General features: G+C 38.2%; 1 pseudogene; it reads right to left on the reverse strand.

Moving 5' to 3' along the window:
* Window positions 1-5509: 5509 nt before the first annotated feature.
* Window positions 5510-6913, reverse strand: LOC102918871 (olfactory receptor 12D1-like; annotated as a pseudogene).
* Between the last annotated feature and the right edge of the window lie 332 nt (window positions 6914-7245).

Genomic DNA, 7245 nt, shown 5'->3' on the forward strand with positions numbered 1-7245 from the left:
AGGCAACTTCATAGCACCAAATGCCTTCATAAAGAAATTGGAGAGTTCTCATACTAGCAACTTAACAGCACACCTTAAATCTCTACAACAAAAACAAATAAACACACCCAAGAGGAGCAGACAGCAAGAAATAATCAAACTGAAGACTGGAATCAATGAAAAAGAAACAAAGAGAACAGTCAATAAAAGTCTCAAAAAAAAAAAAAACCCAGGGCCAGATAGTTTCAGTGAAGAATTCTACCAGAATTTCACAGAAGAGCTAATACAACCAATACTCCTCAAATTGTTCCACACAATAGGAACTAAAGAAACATTGCCAAATTCTATTTATGAGCTTACAGTTACCTGGATACCCAAACCACACAAAGATGCAAAAAAGGAAATTACAGACCAATCTCCCTCGTGAACATTGATCCAAAAATATTCAATAAAATTCTGGCAAAACAAAATCCAAGAGCATATTTCTTTAAAAAAAAAAATCATCCACCGTGATAAAGTAGACTTCATCCCAGAGATGCAGCGATGGTTTAACATATGAAATTCTGTCAATGTAATCCAACATATAAACACACTGAAAGAAGAAAACCACATGATCATCTCATTAGATACTTAAAAAGCCTTTCACAAAATCCAACACCCCTTCATTATAAAAGCCCTGCAGAGATTAGGCATACAAGGGCTATACCTAAACATAATTTACAGCAAGCAAATGGCCAACATCAAATTTAATGCAGAGAAACTCAACACAATTCACTAAAATCAGGAACAAGACAAGGCTGGCCACTCTCTTCATATCTATTCAATATAGTACTTAAAGTCTTAACAAGAACAATAAGATAACTGAAGAAGATTAAGGGGGTGCAAATTGGAAAGGAAGAAATCAAAATATCACTATCCACAGATGATGATAGTACAAATAAGCCAGCCCAAATATTCTACTGGGGACCTCCTACATCTGAGAAACACCTTCACCAAAGTGGTCCAACACAAGATTAAGTCAAAAAAATCAGTAGCCCTCCTATATACAAGCAATAAGCACGCTGAAAAAGAAATCAAAGAAACAATACCTTTCACAGTGGCCACAAATAATATAAAATATCTTGGAGTAGTTCTAACGAAGCAAGTGAAAGACTTGTATAATTAAAATCTTCAAGTCTTTTTCAAATATTGAAGAAGATATGAAAAGATGGAAATATCTTCTGTGCTCATGGATGGGTAGCATTAACATAGTAAAATTGGCCTTGCTGCCAAAAGAACTCTATAGATTCAATGCAATTTCCATCAAAATTACAACACAATTCTTCATGTATCATGAATGGATAATTCTCAACTTCATATGGAAAATCAGAAAAACAAGGATAACTAATACAATCCTGAAAATAAAAGAACTGCCAGATGTGTCACCATTCCTGATATTAAGTTGTACTAAAAATCTGTAGTAATGAAAACTGCATGGTATTGTCATAAAAACAGACACATTGATCAATGGACTCAAATTGAAGACCCAAACATAAATCTGCATGCCTATGGATAGCTGATTTTTAACAAAGAATCCATAAATACACACTGGAAAAAAGACAGCATCTTTACCAAATGGTTCTGGCTAAACTGGATGGCTGCATGTAGAAAAATTCAAATAGATCCATACTTATTATCACTCTATATAAAACTCAAGTCCAAGTTTATTAAAGACCTCAACATAAAGCCAGATATACTGAACCTGATAGAAAAGGAAGTGGGAATAGCCTGGAATGCATTGGCACAGGAGAAGACTTTCTGAACAGAATACTAATAGTTCAGGTACTAAGATCAACAATTAATAAGTGGGACTTCATGAAACTGAAAAGCTTCTGTAAGGCAAAGGATACTGTCATTCAAATTTGTAGCCTACATAATGGGAAAAGATTTTCCCTAACCCCACATCTAACAGATGGCTAATATCCAAATATATAAAGAACTCAAGAAACTAGACATCAACAAACCAAATAATCCAATTTAAAAATGAGATACAGATCTAAAAATAATTCTCAATGGAGGAATCTCAAATGGCTGAGAAACAAATAAATGTTCAACATTCTTGGCCATCAGGGAATGAAAATCAGAATGAGCTGAGATTCCATCTTACATCTGTCAGAACGGCTAAGATCAAAACACAAGTTACAGCTCATGCTGGCAAGGATGTGGAACAAGAGGAAAACTTCTCCATTGCTGGTGGGAGTGCAAACTTGTGCAGCCACTATGGAAATCAATATGGTGGTTCCTCACAAAATTGGGAATGGATCTACCTCAAGATTCAGCTATACCACTCATGAGCATATACCCAAAGGATGCTCCATACTACCACAAAGACACTTTCTCAACCATGTTCATTGCAGCTTTATTCATAATAGCCAGAAAATGGAAACAACGTAGATGTCCCTCAACCAAAGAATAGATTAAAAAAAAAACGTGGTACATTTACTCAATGGAGTATTACTTGGTTATTGGGGAAAAAAATCACATCATGAAATTTGCAGGCAAATTAATGGAACTATAAAAAAATCATCCTGAGTGAAATAACCCAGACCCAGAAAGAAATACTTTCTGGTATGGTATGTATTCACTTATACATGAATATTAACTCTTAAGTAAATAATAAGCTACAATCCACAGACCCAGTAAAGAGGAGGAGTGTAGGAGGGACACATAGATCTATTCTATTTCTCCTTGGAAGGGAAAATAGAATAGATATTGTGGGTGGACAAAGGGCAGGTGTGAACTGGAACAGGAGGGATCAGGTAGGGGAAGGATGAAGAGAGAGATTACTTGGAAAGACACCTGGAAGGGTAATGCTAGCTAGGACTCCTAGTAATGGGGGATACAGAACTTGAACTGACCATCTTCTTTAATCAGGCAAAGCTTCCAGTGGAGGAATTGGGACACCAACCTAACCACAAAACCTTTGACCTACAATTTGTCCTGCTTGCAAGATGTGTTGGGGTAAAGGTGGAGCAGAATCTGTGAAAGTGGCCAACCAATAACTGGTTCAGCTTGAGAACCATGCCATGAGAGGGAGCCCACCCCTGACACTGCCTGAAGAGACAGGAACCCTAGGCTGGGTAGCCCAGAGACCTAGGATTGAACCAAACATGACTGGCAAGGAAAAACCAATGAAATAATTCCTAATGACACTCTGCTATACTCATAGACCATAGACCAGAGCCTAGATCATAAATGTCAATAGAGAGGCTTCATCCAGCAACTGATGATGGCAGTTGTAGAGACCCACAGCCAAACATTAGGCAGACCTCAAGAAATCCTGCAGAAGAGAGGGAGGAAGAATTGTAAGAACCAGAGGGTTCAGGGACACCACAAGAAACCCCACATAATCAGCTAACCAGGGCTCATAGGAGCAAACAGAGACTGAACCAACAATCAGGGAGCCTGCATGGGTCTGACCTAGACCCTCTGCATGTATATTATAGTTGTGTAGCTTGGTCATCTTGTGCAACTCCTAATAGTGGAAGAAGGGGCTGTCTCTGACTCTTTACATGCTATTGAACCCTTTTCCTGCTACTGGATTGCCTAGACCAGCCTTAATATAAGGGGAGGCTCCTAGTCTTATGGCAAGTTGATATGCCATGTTTGGTTGATATCACTGAGAGGCCTGCCTTTTTCTGAAGGGAAAGAGAAGAGGGGTGGATCTGGGGTAAAGCAGAGGTCAGAGGGAGAGACTGTGGGGAAAGGGGGGAGAGGAACTGTGGTTGGGATATAATATATGAGAGAAGAATTAATTAATTAATTAATTAATGTTTAAAAATCCACATACACACACAACCTGGGCAACTTAAACAAAAATAAAAAGCATGCCCTATGATTTAAAAAAAAAAGCAAAATCTGAAGCATTTTCAAAAATATTTTATTGTTGTTGTTTTAATGGGGGAGGTGTTGTCTGCCTGTATGTCTATGAACCACACTCATCCAGGAGGCCAGAAGAGGGCATCTAAATGCCCTGGAACTGGAGTTACAAATAGTGTGAGCCACCATGTGGTACTTGGGATTGAATCACATTCAGCTGTAAGAGCAGACAGTGCTTTTAACCAATGCACCATCTCTCCAGTCCTGGAAAAGATTGTAAACTAAAGAATGCACAGCACTTATTTGAAAAGGAAAATCTAACAAGGGTACCACCTCTTAGTCAGAAGAGATCATTGTTCCTTGGATCCAAACTGAAATGACAAGAGAGTGGGAAAACAAACATTCACTTAATGATTCTGTGAAACTCTTACAATCTTTACATTACAGTCATGAGGAGTTCTGGCTCAGCAGGAAAGGTTTGCTGGCTGTGAGAACTTAACAGTGGTGACATCTCCATCAGATCTGCCCTAGGTTGTCAGCAAAGGGCCTCATTGACTCAGCTGTAGCTTCTGCAGCCTTGTGGCCCTGTTTCTGGAACTGAGGGAGAGAGCTTCTTACTTTTGTAAAAAAAAAAAAAAAAGATCCCTTCCATGATAAAATTTATCAATTTCTTTTTAATATCTTTAGTTGTTTTGTTTTGTTTGTTTGAAGGGGTAAGGCCATGGACTCTGGAAAGTACAAGGTTCCAGAAAAATAATCTAACTGAATACACATTGAATCCATTTCATATTGCCTTTATGTGCATGGATGTGAGGGCTCATTCACTAGAGCATGGGTATCTTCTCCAGGCCCACATTCCTAAAGGAAAGTGACTCTCCCTCTCCCAGTAGCTATCAACTGCCTAATATACTCAGACAGGGGTGGGAATTCATGGAATTTTGTCTGGCCTCATCTTATTCTAGTCTTGTGCCTGCAGTCTCATCCATTGTGAGTTCATTGTGCAACTGCTTTCTAGTGTCTAATACCCGGTAAACACTGTTTCTCTATAGACATCTACTTCCTTACCAGAAAGCACACAAAGTTTGGTGGGAAACATAAAGGATATATAGAGGAGGAATTGAAAAGGGAATGGGGTGGATTAGATCCAAACATATCATATGCATGTATGAATATTAAATAAAAATACTTAATACATAAAAATAGGTTTGAAAAATATCTAACCACATGAGGAACTCTCACCTTGGACTTTATTCCATCACTCAAACACTGGTAGCTAAGGCTACTCAACACTTCAAATGTTGCTGGGACAAGAGAAAAAGTTACCACCCAGATCTTAAAGAGTTTAGACTGTCAGATGTAAAATATCTCAACATCCTTATGCTGATTATATATATATATAATATATATATATATGATATGTTGATGACTTGGTAAAATATATTGTCTAAATTGTTTATAAAGCAGGTAGTACACCTATATATAGGTAGTACACCTATAAGCCCAGCAATTGAGAGGTAGAAGCAAGAACATAAGGAATTCAAGGCCAACCCAGGTACAGGAGATCTTGCCTCAAAAATAATAATAAATAATAAAATTTAAAAAATAAAACCTTACCCACTGACCCTAAAACTTCTAATAGTAACAGAATCAGGATCAGGATTAAAAGAAACGTTCCGCCTCTGAAATTTTTCTGGAGCTCATTTGTGATTTGCAACTAACTTTTCCAGCTGAGTAACCATAGTTTCAATAATTCTTCAAAAAAATAAGAAAACATAATGATAATCATCAAGCTAATATGTGTTGACAGATAAACAGTCAAAAGTACTAATATTTATCCTAAACACGGGTAGTATACACATATTTCTATAACCAGTTACATACAAGTCACATTAGAGTATGTCACAAGTCAAAGTTACCAACTAATATGCCAAAAGCAAATTCAGGAAACAGATTCTATGATTAGAGCTCCACAAGTTCAAGTTTCCCTTGCTTAATAGTTTAATACCACTAGATCATATTTTCCCATATATTTTCCATTACTCAACTTGTTCAGTTATATATGTGTACATCTATTATACATAAGAATATATCTTAATTTCTCATTGCTTGGTTATTTATGCCTCAGAAGAGTTCTTCAGATCTCTTCAAGTTGGAGCCATCTTCTCATCTTCCTATTCAATGCACTCCTCACTTCCTTGTTTCTCAAGGTGTAGATGAGTGGATTGAGAGCAGGAGTGACCACACTGTACATGATGGCGATGATCCGGTCCTGATCCAGAGAGCTGCCTGAGGAGGGACGGATGTAGGTAAAGATAACAGGAGCATAAAAAAGAATAACAACCATAAAGTGAGAGGCACAAGTGGACAGTGCTTTGTGGAGCATGCTGCAAGAATGGGTCTTGAGGAAAAGATAGGTGATAATATAGAAATAGGAGAGAAATGTCAGAAAGAAGGGGACTGAGGCAATGGTGCCTGTTACAGTGTTGAGCAGCCAAAGGTTGAGCTTGGTGTCTCCACAGGCCAGTTCCAGCAATGGCTTAACATCACAGAAGAAATGGTGAATATGGTTGGAACCACAGAAATTCAAACGAGATGTCATTACAGAGTGAAGCAGAGCATGGAGAAAAGCAATGGTCCAGATGATGACAGCCATTAGGATACAGAGCTGGCGATTCATGATGACAAAATAGTGAAGTGGTTTACAGATTGCCACGAAGCGATCAAATGCCATCACTGCCAGCAGCAGGGACTCTGTGGTGCCCAGAAAGTGGAAAAAATGAAGCTGAGTTATGCATCCCAGAAAGGAAATTGCTTTGCTTGTGGAGAGGAAGTTCTCCAGCATCTTCGGCACTGTCACAGTGGAGTAGCAAATATCTAGACATGCTAGGTTTCCCAGGAAAAAATACATAGGTAAGTGGAGTCTTGGATCCGAAATGACGATAATCAGGATGGCTCCATTCCCAGTTATATTGACAAAGTAGATGGTGATAAAGACAGCAAAGAGAAAAGGTTGTGGTTCCTGTATGTCGGTCACTCCCAGGAGGAAAAATTCAGCGACAGAGGTTTGATTCGGCATCACCTAAAAGAAAAGATGACATAGTTTGTGGAACACAGCCTGGAGCAAGAACAATCCATCTTTCAAGATTAGAATTTTCTTGGTAAAATGAAGAAAAGGAGGAGGAGGATGAAGAAGAATAGTTGTTTTGCATAAGCCAGCCTCAGATCCTGTGTAATATTAGATTGTTTGGCTCTGGAACAGCCTGGGTTTGTGATTTAACTAATTTTAAATTTTAGATTCATCATTAACACTTTTATTCTCTGAGAGGTTTGCAGCATGTTGTCCACACATGCTCTTCTCTGGCTATGAGCACCTGTAATATGCATTCTAATAAAACTATCATCTGTAAG

This window comes from Peromyscus maniculatus, chromosome 21, assembly GCF_049852395.1.
Source record: "Peromyscus maniculatus bairdii isolate BWxNUB_F1_BW_parent chromosome 21, HU_Pman_BW_mat_3.1, whole genome shotgun sequence".
Taxonomy (NCBI): domain Eukaryota; kingdom Metazoa; phylum Chordata; class Mammalia; order Rodentia; family Cricetidae; genus Peromyscus; species Peromyscus maniculatus.